This window comes from Bombina bombina, chromosome 5 (genome assembly GCF_027579735.1).
Source record: "Bombina bombina isolate aBomBom1 chromosome 5, aBomBom1.pri, whole genome shotgun sequence".
NCBI lineage: Eukaryota > Metazoa > Chordata > Amphibia > Anura > Bombinatoridae > Bombina > Bombina bombina.
The window spans coordinates 1,021,194,577-1,021,212,969 of record NC_069503.1 but is presented as its reverse complement, the minus strand read 5'-3'; positions in this window follow the sequence as shown (position 1 = coordinate 1,021,212,969).

Genomic DNA, 18,393 nt, shown 5'->3' with positions numbered 1-18,393 from the left:
CATTTAAATAAAACAATACAAGGCTTGTAAGATACAGGACAAAATTATTACAAAACACATACAGGAGGGATTGAGGGCCCCCTTTTCCCGTAGGAACTTACAATTAAGACGGGTAGGAGGTTGAGAAACAGGAGGTGAGGACCTGCAAGATTGAGAAAGAAGTTGAAAGGGACATTAAACCCACGTTTCTTCTTTCATGATTCAGATAGAGAACACCATCCCAAACAACTCTCCAACCTACTTCTACGTCAATTTGCTTCAATCTCTTTATATTCTTTCCTGAAAAGCATATCTAGATAGGCTCAGTAGCTTCTGATTGGTGGTTGCACATAGATGCCTCATGTAATTAGCTCACCAATGTGCATTGCTATTTCTTTAACAAAGGATATCTAAAGATTGCAGCAAATTAGACAATAGAAGCAAGCCAGAAAGTTGTTCAATACTGCATTCTCTATCTGAATCATGAAAGAAAAATGTTGGGCCCAATTGCCCCTTAATACAGAGTTAGATAAGGAAAATGTTAGGTAAGTGAAATTAATTTATTATTGAGTTGGGTGGTAGGCTTCCCTTAACAGAAAAGTCTTCAGGGAACATTTAAAGGAAGAAAGATTAGGGCAAAGCCTGACAGCACGAGGGAGAGTGTTCCAGAGGGTAGGTGCTGCAATAAACATATTAACCCCTAAACCGCCGCACTCCTGCCTCGCAAACACTAGTTAAATATTAACCCCTAATCTGCTGTCCCTAACATCACCATAACCTATATTACAGTTATTAACCCCTAATCTGCCGCCCCCAACGTCGACGCCACTATACTAAAGTTATTAACCCCTAAAAGGTCTAACCCTAACACCCACTAACTTAAATATAATTAAAATAAATCTAAATAAAAATTACTATCATTACCTAAATAATTCCTATTTAAAACTAAATACTTACCTATAAAATAAACCCTAAAGCTAGCTACAATATAACTACTAGTTACATTGTAGCTAGCTTAGGGTTTATTTTTATTCTTGCAGGCAAGTTTGTATTTATTTTAGCTAGGTAGAATAGTTAGTAAATAGTTATTACAAAAAACAAACACGAAATTACGAAAAATAAAAAAAGAATTTATCAGATATTTTAAACTAATTACACCTAATCTAATAGCCTATCAAAATAAAAAAGCCCCCAAAATAAAAAAAACCCATAGCCTACAATAAACTACCAATAGCCTTAAAAGGGCCTTTTGCTGGGCATTGCCACCAAAGAAATCAGCTCTTTTACCTGTAAAAATAATACAAACACCCCCAACAGTAAAAACCCACCACCCACACAACCAACCCCCCCATATAAAATCCCTAACCTAAAAAAACCCTAAGCTCCCCATTGCCCTGAAAAGGGCATTTGGATGGGTATTGCCCTTAAAAGGGCATTTAGCTATTTTTCTACTGCCCAAACCCTAATCTAAACTAAAACCCACCCAAGAAAACCCTTAAAAAATCCTAAAACTAACCCCCGAAGATCCACTTATCAGTTTTGAAGACCGGACATCCATCCTCAACGAAGCGGCAAGAAGTCCCTCAATGAAGCCGGGAGAAGTCTTCATCCAAGCCGCCAGAAGTGGTCCTCCAGACGGGCAGAAGGTCTTCATCCAGACGGCATCTTCTATCCTCATCCATCCGGCTGCTCTCAGATGGCGGTATGGATAGTGTTGGTTTAAAGCATAACGTAAGCTTTTTTAGCCTCAATGCACAACCTGTAATAATGGCGCTATGAAAATCGCCAAAACAAAAGAAAGTATGAAATCCCAAAAGCACTTGAGGGTAAAACGTACGTTTATTGGGTCCAGAGTGTAGCAAATGCGGGCTCGTGGGTAAACAGTGCAAACAAAGTGCAAACAAAGAATAGCTATACCAATACAACTCATTAATATGTGTTCCTGGCCATTACTCTGGAATGGCCATTTCTTTTTCAGCGTTAAAAGCTGTACTGCATTTTCCACACATTTCTGAACGTTGCCGGTTTTGTTCGATTTACGGCAGTATAGCACCTGCCAGCACGATTTTTTTTTTTAATTGAGAGAGATCTCGCATTACATCATGTAAACAATTACATACAGATAGTTTGATGTTATTCAAGGTCACACTTAGTGAATTTAAAATAGATATTGTCAGGAAAAACATGTGTTACACAACATATGAAAATAGGAGACAATGGCATCTATTTATCAAGCCGTCAACCACAAATACGCTGGAAATTCCGCAGCGTTTTTGTGGCGAGCCTTGATTCCCCTTAGTTATCAAACCCTACAGACTGGCAAAAGTAGAATTTTGTGACGTAACATACGATCCGCAGATCAATGCTTACGTCATTACAGATGTTCCGAATGCAAATTACTACTTTTGCTAGTTATCAAATTTCTACCAGGTACGCTCACCACTATTCCGCCCAGCATACAGGTTTCCAATCTGCTGCCCTGGAATCAATGGGAGTCTGAAAGCAGCGAAAGCTCATGTTCGCTGCTGCCCGATATCTCATTGATTCCTATGGTAACGTTTACACCTAACACCCTAACATGTACCCCGAGTCTAAACACCCCTAATCTGCCCCCCTACACCACTGCCACCTACATTATACTTATTAGCCCCTAATCTGCCGCCCCTGACACCGCCGCCACCTACATTATACTTAATAACCCCTAATCTGCCCCCCCTTACACCGCCGCCACACTATATTATATTTATTAACCCCTAATCTGCCCCCCAAACGTCGCTGCCACACTATATTCAATTTATTAACCCCCTAAACCTAAGTCTAACCCTAACCCTAACTCCCCACTAACTTACATCTAATTTAAATAAATCTAATAATTATTCCTATCATTAAATAAATTATTCCTATTTAAAACTAAATACTTTCCTATAAAATAAACCCCTAAGCTAGCTACAATATAACTAATAGTTACATTGTATCTAGCTTAGGGCTTATTTTTATTTTACAGGCAAGTTTGTATTTATTTTAACTATGTACATTAGTTATTAAATAGTTATTAACTATTTAATAACTTCCTAATAACTTTAATAACTTCCTAGTTAAAATAAATACAAATATACCTGTAATAATAAAAACCTAACCTAAGTTACAATTACACCTAACACTACACTATAATTAAATTAATTCCCTAAACTAAATACAATTTAATACAATTAAATAAAATTATCTAAAGTACAACCCCCCCCCACTAAATTACAGAAAATAATAAACAATACAAGATTTTTAAACTAATACACCTAATCTAATCCCCCTAACAAAATAATAGGGCCTTTTGCGGGGCATTGCCCCAAAGTAATCAGCTCTTTTACCTCTAAAAAAAAGTGCAAATGCTCCCCAACATTAAAACCACCACCCCCACACAACCAACCCTACTCTAAAACCCACCCAATACCCCCCTTAAAAAAAACACTAACCCCTTGAAGATCACCTTACCGGGAGAAGTCTTCACACAACCAGGCCGAAGTCCTCAATGAAACCTGGCAGAAGTGGTCCTCCAGACGGGCAGCAGTGGTCCTCCAGACGGGCAGAAGTCTCATCCAGACCGCATCTTCTATCTTCATCCATCCGGCGCAGAGCAGCTCCATCTTCTAGACATCCGACGCGGAGCATCCTCTTCCATCCGATGTCTTCTTGAACAATGACGGTTCCTTTAAGTGACGTCATCCAAGATGGCAATCCCTTCAATTCCGATTGGCTGATAGAATTCTATTAGCCAATCGGAATTAAGGTAGGAAAAAATCCTATTGGCTGATTCAATCAGCCAATAGGATTGAAGTTCAATCTCCTATTGGATTGATCCAATCAGCCAATAGGATTGAGCTTGCATTCTATTGGCTGATTGGAACAGCCAATAAAATACAAGCTCAATCCTATTGGCTGATGCGATCAGCCAATAGGATTGAACTTCAATCCTATTGGCTGATTGCATCAGCATAGGATTGTTCCTACCTTAATTCCGATTGGCTAATAGAATTCTATCAGCAATTGGAATTGAAGGGATTGCCATCTTGGATGACGTCACTTAAAAGGAATGTCATTGTTCAAGAAGACCGTAGGATGAAGAGGATGCTCCCGCGTCGGATGTCTAGAAGATGGAGCCGCTCCGCACTGGATGGATGCAAGATAGAAGATGCGTCTGGATGAAGATTCTGCCCGTCTGGAGGACCACGTCTGCCCGTCATGGAGGACCACTTCTGCTGGCTTCTTGAGGACCTTCAGCCCGGTTGGGTGAAGACTTCTCCCGGGTAAGGTGATCTTCATGGGTTAATGTTAGGTGGGTAGATGTTAGATAATAATTTGCTGAAATAAAATACCTGTCAAGGTTTGTCTGAGAGATACAATACTAGGGAGGGTCATCTTGTTAAGTGTTAAAATATAGCGCTAGGCAAACTTCATCCAATGAACATTAAGCATTAATCTAGCAACTGGCTGAATAAATGAATCAGTCAAGATAAAAGAGAGGAGACTCAGGGTTAAGTGAGCAACTACTTAAATGTGAAAGTCTTGCGTTTTCACACTGGATCTCTAAAGGATATTGATTATGTATGAGGCTAATTAAGAATAAGACATATGTGGCTATACATTACAGCAGGATGCTATATGTGGATAAGTATTAAAAAGCGATATGCAAAGATTTTGTACTGTACAAAGATACGTCTGGTAAAAGTATTATTTGCAAGGGTCATATTGTTAATTGAAAGGATACTATTCTAGGCTGAGTGCTACAAGTAAGCAATACCCCATTGCCTGACAAGACAAATAAAATAAACGAGCAAAGGCAAAGCAGGGTGCACCCATGAAACTTATTTGCATAACAGTCTACAAAGAAAAAAACATATTTGAGATATAGGTTACATAAAACAATATCTACATGACTACAAACACAGAATAGAATCCTAAGTGTGGGGACGTATTAGACAGCAGCTTCACTGAGATAACATATTAAATATCATATGTTCAGACATTGATAAAATCATGTCTTGTTTTAAGTATTATGCAAGACAGTTCACAGCCACGATCTGAAATGCACTGCATAAGTAGAGAGATACTGAATATACATTGGGAACCTTGGATCTATCAATAAATGTCATATATAGGTTCTCAAGTTAAAGGGTTATTAGGCTGTGCAGTAAACTGGTTATTAAAAAGAAAACATCTGATATCGGGCATAGACCCTATTCCAGCAGCCATCGTTCAAAGTAGATATGATCACCTTATCCTGCACAGTTCCAAGTCCCTTTTTAGATTTGCTGGTGCCTTACTGTACAAAATCTCACATGGAAGGTTGCAAATTACCCCAGTGTCAAAATAGGGTTTAGATACCTCCAGTAGTCAAGACCAGTCATGAGAAATTGTCCAGGCCCAACTGGGTGTGAGTTCGTCTGGCTGTGAAAGTTATCCAACTCCTGCATGGATCAGAAAAGAGTAAAGATAATTCAATTGATAGCTCAGCGATTGCACCTGTAAGAAATGTAGGTTTGAATCCGGTATTTGGATATTTTCTTCACACAATCGGTGAAGCCATCTTGGGAGCATTCTGTGGATGACCGCAGCTTTCTCATACAATTTCTTCAAATGATCCATAACTGCCTTTTGGATATTGGAGATAATAACTTGTTCTGTTTGGAAATAGTAATTGGCCCCAGTGTTTTAAAAAGCTCAATGGCATCATCCGCTCCCTGTCCTTCTTCCTCCTGTCTCGGGTGTATCTGTGTCGTATCCGCACCAGCAGCCATGTGATACAATATTTCAGGCAGATGGTGTCGCTCAGAAAATAAAGAAGGAGACTCAAGAGCCCGCGTCTCAGCTAGCAGATGCTGCATGGCTGTTTCCAATCTGGTGAGCACTGGGAGCAGTAGGATTTTCAGGGAAGAGAGTATATCCTGCATCTGGCTATCTTCCATTAGGGTAGCGGTGTTCATTAGAGCAGTAATAGTGGGTCTATACACAGTATGTTTCTGACCACCTCAGAACGCCTTACACACTTTCCAATTCTTTTACGACTTCACGGGGGCCAAGTGATGTTCTTCTTGATCCCTGCAGTTACCGAACAGCTATACTGTTAAGGATTATACGGATGTCTGTAGATTAGACCACATAAAATAGGTAAAAAGGAGAGTCTATGTTCAGAGCCTCACAGATTTTTGACCATCTTGGTTCGCCGCCCACTGGAAGTCCCTGCCAGCGCCATTTATGTGATTCACCCATTGTGCGAGGTGAACTTTCGGGTGACGCGGGTTTCAACCAGAGAAAGGGGGCCATTTATTGAGGCCTTCCATCATAGAATAGAGGAAGACCTCATAGAACTAGCCAAAATCCATAAGAAAACTTTCCCTAATCATGGTCCCTCCCAGAAACAAGCTTTGACTAAACTTAAAGGATTACTTTCTGTTATAATTTTTAAGTTAAACAACTAACATATTAAAGTTAATAAACATAATTAAAACCTACTGACCTATATTTCTCCAAAACAAAGTTTCATAACGTTCTAAAAGTTATATCTTTTATTCGCCGATGATGTCACGTTATCCTGCCCACTATTTTCAGCACTGCGTGTTCAAAATACTTAAACCAATAACTTTCAGCTAGATTTAGAGTTTGGCGTTAGCTGTCAAAACCAGCGTTAGAGGCTCCTAATGCTGGTTTTGGGCTAACGCTGGTATTTAGAGTCAGTCAGGAAAGGGTCTAACGCTCACTTTGCAGCCGCAACTTTTCCATACCGTAGATCCCCTTACGTCAATTGCGTATCCTATCTTTTCAATGGGATCTTTCTAACGCCGGTATTTAGAGTCGTGCCTGAAGTGAGCGTTAGAAATCTAATGACAAAACTCCAGCCACAGAAAAAAGTCAGCAGTTAAGAGCTTTTTGGGCTAACGCCGGTTTATAAAGCTCTTAACTACTGTTCTCTAAAGTACACTAACACCCATAAACTACCTATGTACCCCTAAACCGAGGCCCCCCCACATCGCCGCCACTCTATTAAAATGTTTTAACCCCTAATCTGCCAACCGCACACCAAGTTATCCTATGTACCCCTAATCTGCTGCCCCTAATACCACCGACACCTACATAATACTTATTAAACCCTAATCTGCCACCCCCGCTATCGCTGACACCTGCATATTTTTTTAACCCATAATCTGCCGTTCCGTACACCGCCGCAACCTACATTATACCTATGTACCCCTAATCTGCTGCCCCTAACACAGCCAACCCCTATATTATATTTATTAACCCCTAATATGCCGCCCCCAACGTCGCCCTCCACCTACCTACAATTATCAACCCCTAATCTGCCGACCGGGACCTCACCGCTACTATAATAAATGTATTAACCCCTAAAGCTAAGTCTAACCATAACCTTAACACCCCCCTAACTTAAATATAATTTAAATCTAACGAAATAAATTAACTCTTATTAAATAAATTATTAATATTTAAAGCTAAATACTTACCTGTAAAATAAACCCTAATATAGCTACAATATAAATTATAATTATATTGTAGCTATTTTAGGATTAATATTTATTTTACAGGCAACTTTGTAATTATTTTAACCAGGTACAATAGCTATTAAATAGTTAATAACTATTTAATAGTTACCTAGTTAAAATAATTACAAAATTACCTGTAAAATAAATCCTAACCTAAGTTACAATTAAACCTAACACTACACTATCAATAAATTAATTAAATAAAATACCTACAATTACCTACAATTAAACCTAACACTACACTATCAATAAATTAATTAAATACAATACCTACAAATAAATACAATTAAATAAACTAACTAAAGTACAAAAAATAAAAAAGAACTAAGTTACAAAAAAGCCCCCCAAAATAAAAAAATGCCCTACCGTATTCTAAAATTAAAATAGAAAAGCTCTTTTACCTTACCAGCCCTTAAAAGGGCCACTTGCGGGGCATTCCCCAAAGAATTCAGCTCTTTTGCTTGTAAAAAGAAAACATACAATACCCCCCAAACATTACAACCCACCACCCACATACCCCTAATCTAACCCAAACCCCCCTTAAATAAACTTAACACTAAGCCCCTGAAGATCTTCCTACCTTGTCTTCACCACGCCGGGTTCACCGATCGATCCAGAAGAGCCTCCGATGTCTTGATCCAAGCCCAAGCAGGGGGCTGAAGATGTCCATGATTCGACTGAAGTCTTCATCCAAGCGGGAGCTGAAGAGGTCCATGATCGGGCTGAAGTTTTCTATCAAGCAGCATCTTCAATCTTCTTTCTTCCGGATCCATGGTCATCCCCCCTACGCGGAACATCCATCTTCACAGACGACTTCCCGACGAATGACGGTTCCTTTAAGGGATGTCATCCAAGATGGCGTCCATCGAATTCCGATTGGCTGATAGGATTCTATCAGCCAATTGGAATTAAGGTAGGAAAATTCTGATTGGCTGATGGAATCAGCCAATCAGATTCAAGTTCAATCCGATTGGCTGTTCCGATCAGCCAATAGAATGCAAGCTCAATCTGATTGGCTGATTGGATCAGCCAATCGGATTGAACTTGAATCTGATTGGCTGATTCCATAAGCAAATCAGTATTGTCCTACCTTAATTCCGATTGGCTGATAGAATCCTATCAGCCAATCTGAAATTCGAGGGACGCCATCTTGGATGACGTCATTTAAAGGAACCTTCATTCGGACTTAGGACGTCGCAAGAAGAGGATGGATCTGCGCCAGAGGTCTTCAAGATGGAGCCGGTTGTCATCGGATGGAAAAACATAGAAGATGCGGCTTGGATGAAGATGTTTGCCGGTCCGGATCGACTCTTCTGCCCGGATAGGATGAAGACTTCTGCCCGAAGATGGAATTCTTTAGCCACCGCTTGGATCCAGACTTCAGCCGGAGGATGGACGTCACTCTTCAGCCCCAGCTTGGGCTTGGATGAAGATTTCGGAAGCTCTTCTGGACAGATCGGGACCCGGTGTGGTGAAGACAAGGTAAAGAGATCTTCAGGGGCTTAGTGTTAGGTTTATTTAAGGGGGGTTTGAGTTAGATTAGGGGTATGTGGGTGGTGGGTTGTAATGTTGGGGGGGGGTATTGTATGTTTTTTTTTTTTACAGGTAAAAGAGCTGAATTCTTTGGGGCATGCCCCGCAAGTGGCCCTTTTAAGGGCTGGTAAGTTGGTAAGGTAAAAGAGCTTTTCTATTTTAATTTTAGAATAGGGTAGGGCATTTTTTTTATTTTGGGGGGCTTTGTTATTTTATTAGGGGGCTTAGAGTAGGTGTAATTAGTTTAAAATTGTTGTAATATTTTTCTAATGTTTGTAAATATTTTTTTATTTTTTGTAACTTAGTTCTTTTTTATTTTTTGTACTTTAGTTAGTTTATTTAATTGTATTTATTTGTAGGTATTGTATTTAATTAATTTATTGATAGTGTAGTGTTAGGTTTAATTGTAACTTAGGTTAGGATTTATTTTACAGGTAATTTTGTAATTATTTTAACTAGGTAACTATTAAATAGTTCTTAACTATTTAATAGCTATTGTACCTAGTTAAAATAAATACCAAGTTGCCTGTAAAATAAATATTAATCCTAAAATAGCTACAATATAGTTAGAATTTATATTGTAGCTATATTAGGGTTTATTTTACAGGTAAGTATTTAGCTTTAAATAGGATTAATTTATTTAATAAGAGTTAATTTATTTCGTTAGATTTAAATTATATTTAAGTTAGGGGGGTGTTAGTGTTAGGTTTAGACTTAGCTTTAGGGGTTAATACATTTATTAGAGTAGCAGCGAGCTCCGGTCGGCAGATTAGGGGTTAATAAGTGTAGATAGGTGGAGGCGACGTTGGGGGCGGCAGCTTAGGGGTTAATAAATATAATATAGGGGTCGGCTGTGTTAGGGGCAGCAGATTAGGGGTACATAGGGATAACGTAGGTTGCGGCGGTGTACGGAGCGGCAGATTAGGGGTTATTAATAATATGCAGTGGTCAGCGATAGCGGGGGCGGCATATTAGGGGTTAATAAATATAATATAGGGGTCGGCGGTGTTATGGGCAGCAGATTAGGGGTACATAGGGATAATGTAGGTTGCGGCGGTGTACAGAGCGGCAGATTAGGGGTTAATAATAATATGCAGGTGTCAGCGATAGCGGGGTCAGCAGATTAGGGGTTAATAAGTGTAAGGTTAGGGGTGTTTAGACTCGGGGTACATGTTAGGGTGTTAGGTGCAGACTTAGGAAGTGTTTTCCCATAGGAAACAATGGGGCTGCGTTAGGAGCTGAACGCTGCTTTTTTTGCAGGTGTTAGGTTTTTTCAGCTCAAACAGCCCCATTGTTTCCTATGGGGGAATCGTGCACAAGCACTTTTTTGAAGCTGGCCGCGTCCGTAAGCACCGCTGGTACTTAGAGTTGCAGTGGCGGTAAATATGCTCTACGCTCCCTTTTTTGGAGCCTAACGCAGCCCTTCTGTGAACTCTAAATACCAGCGGTATTTAAAAAGTGCGGGGAAAAAAAGAATGCGGAGCTAACGCACCCCTTTGGCTGCAGAACTCTAAATCTAGCCTTTAGTGTTTAAAGCACCATTTTGAAACCTAGGTATTGTAAGCGGATTGGTACAGAGCAAAGGATACCCACGGAGTGGGTTTGGAAAACAATTAAATTTGCAGACAAGATTTCTGATATACGGTAGAGATATGTTAATGAAATGCTATTGATAAAAAGCGTATTTGGGGTAGTTAGTTAGTAACAGGCATAGAAAATATTTACTTACAGTGGCCCTTTAAGAACAGAAATAATATCGTAATTAAAGAGTCTGACAAGGGGGGCAGTATAGTCATTATGAATAAGTTAGACTACATTGCAGAGGCCAGAAGATTGGATGTATGATGTTACGGTTTATCAAAAACTTTTGGGTAGGGGGCGGAGCCAACTGCCGAAGCAATAAGACATGCCATCTCAGAGCTCCTGAAACTTGATCATTAAAATACTATTTTTTGGCACCCTAAGAATTTATATACTTCTATACTTGGCTCCTATCATATCCTAGGACATGGATCATAAAGTTTGGGACTAAGATAACAAATAATTGGCATAATATCAGTACAGAGGCCTACTAGCTAACTGGGACTGCTGCAAAGCTTCCACCATTATACCTGAAGCTACCCACACACCGCCTCGGCTGACGGAGAAATACCTATTACACTTACCCTTTTAGCATTTTAATGGAACAACAAATTCTGTCGACGTTGAACACTTTAATGAGCTCTATGGACTATCACCAGCAAGCACTTGTTGCTGAACTGCGAGCTGCGGCAGACCCATCACAAAATACAACACTAACAAGAGAAGTCGTGGGGGAGACCGACGGGTCGGAACCAGACCTACCACAATGCAATACAGATTTACCCCAAGATCCTGTAGATTTGTATACAGCAGGCACGGAGGACCTCAGTCCACGGAGAACGGAACAGCCAGAATAGCTCTACAGAACAGTACCTTGCAGCCCTCCCCGGTCCTCACAGGGCCGGGACAACAGAACGCAACATATCTCGAGGTACCGCAGACACAACTGCTCGGATTGACCAGAGTACGCAGTTTGCAGCCAACAATCTATACTTCCTCTGGTCCTGAGACGGCTGACTCATCTGGAGGTCCTCCTGCAGATACTGGGGCCAAGTCAAGTCGGACAGCTGTACCGAGAGCTGAGTGGGACACATTACTCTTAAGATACTCCGTACTGCAGAAGTCAGGGCAAAATGAGTCTACTCACGCAGGAACTTGGACACGATCTAACCCTCGCACCAAACGCCCAAATCCATCTACACAGAGGTCAGGATATCTCACTAACCCTTTTACTTTCAGCTTCAACCTGTTTGTACAGCTGTTGGGTCCATTTGCTAATCCTCTCATCGGCCCATTAGATCAGTCTCCACAGTGGAGATCCTCTCCATATATTTTCCCTGGGCTGGATCAACTACGCAGGAGTTGTGTTGGTTAAATAACACATTCTGGACCATCTCTCACAGGACAGTACATGTTCTTACTGTGGTAGTATCATTTATTATGATGAACACAGAGTAATTAACCCACCACCTTAAAGCTGAGACAGACTAATAATTTATGTTAAATTAAATCCGGGGAATACCCTTGTCAGGACCGGATGCTCCCTTCCACACGTATATTTATTTAAATTTAATTATTGTGCTCTGCCTATGTTCTGTTTCCCTACTCTTTCTTTTTTCTCCTCCTCAAGGTTTATTAATTAGCTCTATTATCTTAAGAAAATTATAATAAAAAAAATATAAGAAAATTAGCTGCAACACCAAAAGAAGTCTTGAGTATATATAGTACTATATACTGCTATCATGGAGGCTTACCACTCTTCTAGGTGCATACTAGAGCTCAAATCCTTAAAGATATGGAAGGAACGTCTATCTAATCCTGTGAAGACTGAGAGGATCAAAGCTTTATACATATTACAGGTTAATGTTTAGTTCTATACAGATCTCTCATATCTAATTGCCTTTAAAAGTATAATTGACCCTGCTAATGACAGATATTAGCACCAGAAGGTAGGACTGCTCATAGATATACATTCTCTTGAAGCTATAGTGTAGACACTAGTGAGTGTGTGCATGCACATACACAGACATATACATACACATAAATAGATATACACATACACACACATATGCATACACACCCACCCACATACACACACATATTTGGTTACATCACATATAAAATTATGTAAGCTAAGTTCCTGGAGAGAGAGTAATAAAATTTGTGTGAATAGATTAAATCAGCTTACTTAAAAGTTCACATTCAATGGACTTTATATTTTTGGAGTAAATAGTATGGCTAATTCTAGAGCTAGTTACTTAAATGTACACGTTATAACTGCATTATGATGAAAGTTCCAGGAGAACAGTCATTTAACCATATGTAAAATAACCCATGTAACCAAGCCTATCAAACCGCAAAGATGTATGCATTAGAGTGATCAGATAAACTACGTACTAGGCTTGGGCTGAATTGGACCTATAATTCGTATATCAGTTTTGGAAAGTGAAGCGTGGGTAAAAGACATCATACTACTCATCCACATAATATTCTAGAGAGCTAAAATAGAATGTATAATTGAACAGAGGAGCTTTAGTGCTGTACGTTATTTGTTACTAGTCTTTTAAAGTTAGTATAGATCTGAAGTAGATTGTGCCTATAACACGTGGGTGGGCAAACTGCACTCTTCAAGTCTTACTAAGGCGGGAATAGTACTACAAAATAAAACATAATAGATTTGTTTCTGTACAGGGCACCTAGTTTTGGATAGAGTTTAGATGCAAGCTTTTCTATGTGGAGGCCAAAAGATAGATTGGGGTCTAACAACATACCCAAGTATTTGAAAGAGTGGACTGCGGTCAGTGTGCAATTTGATTTTGTTTTGATGCGTAGATAGGAATTTTGTAGTTTGTGTAATTTAGGTACTGCTCCAAAGATCATTGTGACAGTTTTGTCAGTGTTTAGGAAGAGTTTGTTTTTTGAGATCTACTTTTCTACCTCTGTGAACTGGTCTTAGAGCACTGCCTCAAGCTGGGGCAGATCAGATTTGCTTGCATAGATTACTGTGTCGTCTGCGTACATGTGTACAGTTGAGGATTTTCAGACATTTGGCAGATCATTTATAAATAGTGATGTCCCGAACTGTTCGCCTGCGAACGGTTCCCTGCGAACATAGCTTGTTCACGTTCGCCGCCGCGGGTGAACATATGCAGACACTCCCTTCCAGACCCTCCCAGATGCCGGGCAGCAGCCATTTTAGAATCATTGTGATGCAGCTTTTTAAGAGAGAGGAGGTTTATTGTTGCAGCTCCTGATTTTATTGGGAAATTGATAGCTAGGCTAGTCTATTCAGTCTCCACTAAAGTCCTGAAGGACTCATCTGATCTCTGTTGTAAGGACAGCACCCCAAAAAGCCCTTTTTTTTTTTTTTTGCATAGGGCTAGAACTCCAGTCGTTTTTTTTTTGCATTTGCCTGCCTGCCACCAGCCTGTGTGTGACCCTCACAGCATATATTGTGCCAACTTGCTCACTGCCACCACTCATATCTGGTGCTTTAACATTATTTTAAATTTTAAAAAAAAAGCTTTTACATTAGTTTGCTAATTGCAAGTTTAATCTAATTTGATTTTCCATCAGGCCTGTGCCAGGCCTACAGCAAGCATATACTGTTATTAATTGCTCTGTGCAACCACTAATACTTGTTGTTTTAACATTATTTTAAATTTAAAAATAAAACTTTTACATTAGTTTGCTAATTGCAAGTTTAATTTAATTTAATTTACCATCAGGCCTGTGTGCCAGGCCAACAGTAAGCATATACTGTGCTTAATTGCACTGTGCAACCACTCATACCTGTTGGTTTATCATTATTTAAAAAAACAAAAAAAACCTTTTACATTAGTTTGCTAATTGCAAGTTTAATCTAATTTCATTTTCCATCAGGCCTGTGTGCCAGGCCCACTGCAAGCATATACTGTGATTAATTGCTCTGTGCAACCACTCATATCTGTTGTTTTAACATTATTTTAAAAAAGTAAAAAAAACTTTTACATTAGTTTGCTAATTGCAAGTTTAATCTAATTTGATTTTCCATCAGGCCTGTGTGTCAGGCCTACAGCAAGCATATACTGTTATTAATTGCTCTGTGCAACCACTCATACTTGTTGTTTTAACATTATTTTAAATTAAAATAAAAAAAACTTTTACATTAGTTTGCTAATTGCAAGTTTAATCTAATTTCATTTACCATCAGGCCTGTGTGCCAGGCCAACAGCAAGCATATACTGTGATTAATTGCTCTGTGCAACCACTCATACCTGTTGGTTTATCGTTATTTAAAAAAAACAAAACTTTTTCATTAGTTTGCTAATTGCAAGTTTAATCTAATTTCATTTTCCATCAGGCCTGTGTGCCAGGCCCACTGCAAGCATATACTGTGATTAATTGCTCTGTGCAACCACTCATACCTGTTGTTTTAACATTATTTTAAAAAAAGTAAAAAAAACTTTTACATTAGTTTGCTAATTGCAAGTTTAATCTAATTTTATTTTCCATCAGGCCTGTATTCCAGGCCTACAGCAAGCATATACTGTTATTAAACGCTCTGTGCAACCACTAATACTTGTTGTTTTAACATTATTTTAAATTAAAATAAAAAAACTTTTACATTAGTTTGCTAATTGCAAGTTTAATCTAATTTCATTTACCATCAGGCCTGTGTGCCGGCAGTGGAGGCTCCTCCATTTGTGCACATGAGCACGTGCCCCCCTGTCAGATGCAGAGGAAAAAAAATAATTTTGCAGAAAAAAATATAATTTTTCCAATAGCCCCCTATTAGAAAAATTATATTCTATTTCTACCCCCCCCCCAAAAAAATGATGTTTTTTTAATTTTGCTGAATAAAATATAATTTTTCCAATAGCCCCCTATTAGAAAAATTATATTTTATTTCTAACCCCCCCAAAAAAAAAATTCTGATGCTTTTTTTTTAATTAAACATAAAAAATTTTGTTTCCTGGTGTGTCTCTTTAAGGCAATCGCACGTGCGATAGAGCCCTATACCCTGCCTGTCAGTGAAGTCTATTTCACTGCAGGCATCTGGGCCAGGCTTAAACTGCTTGTAGTTGCAAGCTGAAGTGTGCAAGTGGGGAGGGACAACTTCAAGGAGCCAAGTTCAGCTGCGCTCTGATTGGCTGCAGGTAATCCTGCATCACCGGCTCCTCCCCCGCATCAAACAGGCGTTCTAGCCAAGCTGCCTGTGTGTCCTCGGATAGGCTGCGCCTGCTCGCACCATGATGCCGGTGACGTCATCACCGGCTCCTCCCCGCATCAACGGCGCGAAAAATTCAGTCTTGAGTTTGCTGTTGAGCGGAGAGGAGTCAGTGAACTGAGAGCCTGACCCTGTCTGTGTCTACTCTGAGCGAACTTTACTGTGCATTGCAACGAACAATACTAACTGACCTGTTTGCTACTGTGCTGTGCTGTAACTGCTGTTAGCCTGTTGAATTACAGTTACACAGCCAGCCAGCACTGACTTACTTAGTTCTTCTGCCTGTCTGTCTGTTAGAGCCTAGCCGCCGGGCTAGCCCTAGAGAGGGAAAGTTAGTGGGGCCGGAGGAACTGTCTGTCAGTCACTCACTTGGGCTGCTTTGCTTAGCTTTTTGGGCAGAATTTTGTTTTAAAAAACCAGCTCCCCTCCTGCTGGACGGTGGACAATACATCATAATTTATTTATTTGTGACACTGTGAGAGGCTTCTTAGTTCTTGCCTGGGGCCCTGTCCCCTCATTTTGAACAGAAAGTTATTTAGTCAGAGATAGATTGAGTCAGTCTGTCAGAGTGAGAGTGTAGTGAATTAGCAGCAGGCCAGATACTTAAAGTTATTAGAATTAATCTACACTACTAGAGTAGGACTAGGGAGTAGTGTGGTTACTTTTAGTTTTAAATCAATAGATCATTAATTAGATTGCAAGTTTTGAATTTTTTTTTCTTTTCAAAAAAGCAGTTAAAGGGACAGTTTACTCAAAAAATGTCTTCCCTTTAATTTGTTCCCAATGATCCACTTTACCTGCTGGAGTGTATTAAATTGTTTACAAGTAGCTCCTTTACCCTTATATTGGCATCTGAAATTGTTAATTTAGCATGTGGTATCCCCACCTATTCTGAAAGTTTGTGGCCGCGCGTACCAGCTATAGATAAGCTTTGTTAACACAGCCAGCAGAAGAAATTACACTCCCAGTGTGATAAAGCAGAGATAAGGTAATAAAATGTTGATTTTCCATTGTTCTCTCAAAGTACTGGTGATTGTTTTAAGGACAGATATAAGATAAAGAAGCAGGTATATGTGCACAATGTGATACAGTAATGAGATCAGATTATACCTACAAGCTCAACCTATTTTATTAGGTTGTGGCTTAAAAACACAAAATCAGAGCTTTAATATACAGAAATAAACCTTAAAAAGCTAATTTTCATACATTTTTTACTCTGCAGTTGGTAAAAAAAGCAATTTTAAACACATTAAGGGAAAAACTATTTTACCGTATACTGTCCCTTTAACTGCCTGTGCTGTTATATTAACAGTCAAATTTATTATAAAATATAAATTATAATTATATTAGTTATATTATTTACCACAAGTGTATATTTTTTAAAAACTTCACTGCTATTTACCTACAAGTTATATATTTCATAACACCCGCAAAACTACTTGCCTAAGCCATATTAACATTGCATACTAGTTTTAGACAGTAGTTGACCGTGATCATTGACGGCTGTCGTGTCACGGCTGCTACCTGCTGTAATTAACTAGTTAAAACACTATTTTAGTTTAGAAGTATTAGCAGTTTGCAGAGAGTCTCAGAGTTTTTAAAACAATTATATATTTTATAACAGCTTCACAGCTACTTACCTACAAGTTATAAAAGTCACTGCTGCTACCTGCTGTAATTAACTAGTTAAAACACTATTTTAGTTTAGAATTATTTAGCAGTTTGCAGAGAGTCTCAGAGTTTTTAAAACAATTATATATTTTATAACAGCTTCACAGCTACTTACCTACAGTCCTAAAAGTTATATATTTTAGAACAACCAAAAATCTACTTGCCTACTAGTTTTAGACTGTAGTTCACCTTGCCCGTTTACGGCTGTCACGGCTGCTGCCTGCTGTAATTATACTACTTAAAGTTAAAACACTATTTTAGTTTAGAATTATTAGCAGTTTGCAGAGAGTCTCAGAGTTTTTAAAACAATTATATATTTTATAACAGCTTCACAGCTACTTACCTACAGTCCTAAAAGTTATATATTTTAGAACAACCAAAAATCTACTTGCCTACTAGTTTTAGACTGTAGTTCACCTTGCCCGTTGACGGCTGTCACGGCTGCTGCCTGCTGTAATTATACTACTTAAAGTTAAAACACTATTTTAGTTTAGAATTATTAGCAGTTTGCAGAGAGTCTCAGAGTTTTTAAAAACAGAATTTATGCTTACCTGATAAATTACTTTCTCCAACGGTGTGTCCGGTCCACGGCGTCATCCTTACTTGTGGGAATATCTCTTCCCCAACAGGAAATGGCAAAGAGTCCCAGCAAAGCTGGCCATATAGTCCCTCCTAGGCTCCGCCCACCCCAGTCATTCGACCGACGGACAGGAGGAAAAATATAGGAGAAACCATATGGTACCGTGGTGACTGTAGTTAGAGAAAATAATTCATCAGACCTGATTAAAAAACCAGGGCGGGCTGTGGACCGGACACACCGTTGGAGAAAGTAATTTATCAGGTAAGCATAAATTCTGTTTTCTCCAACAT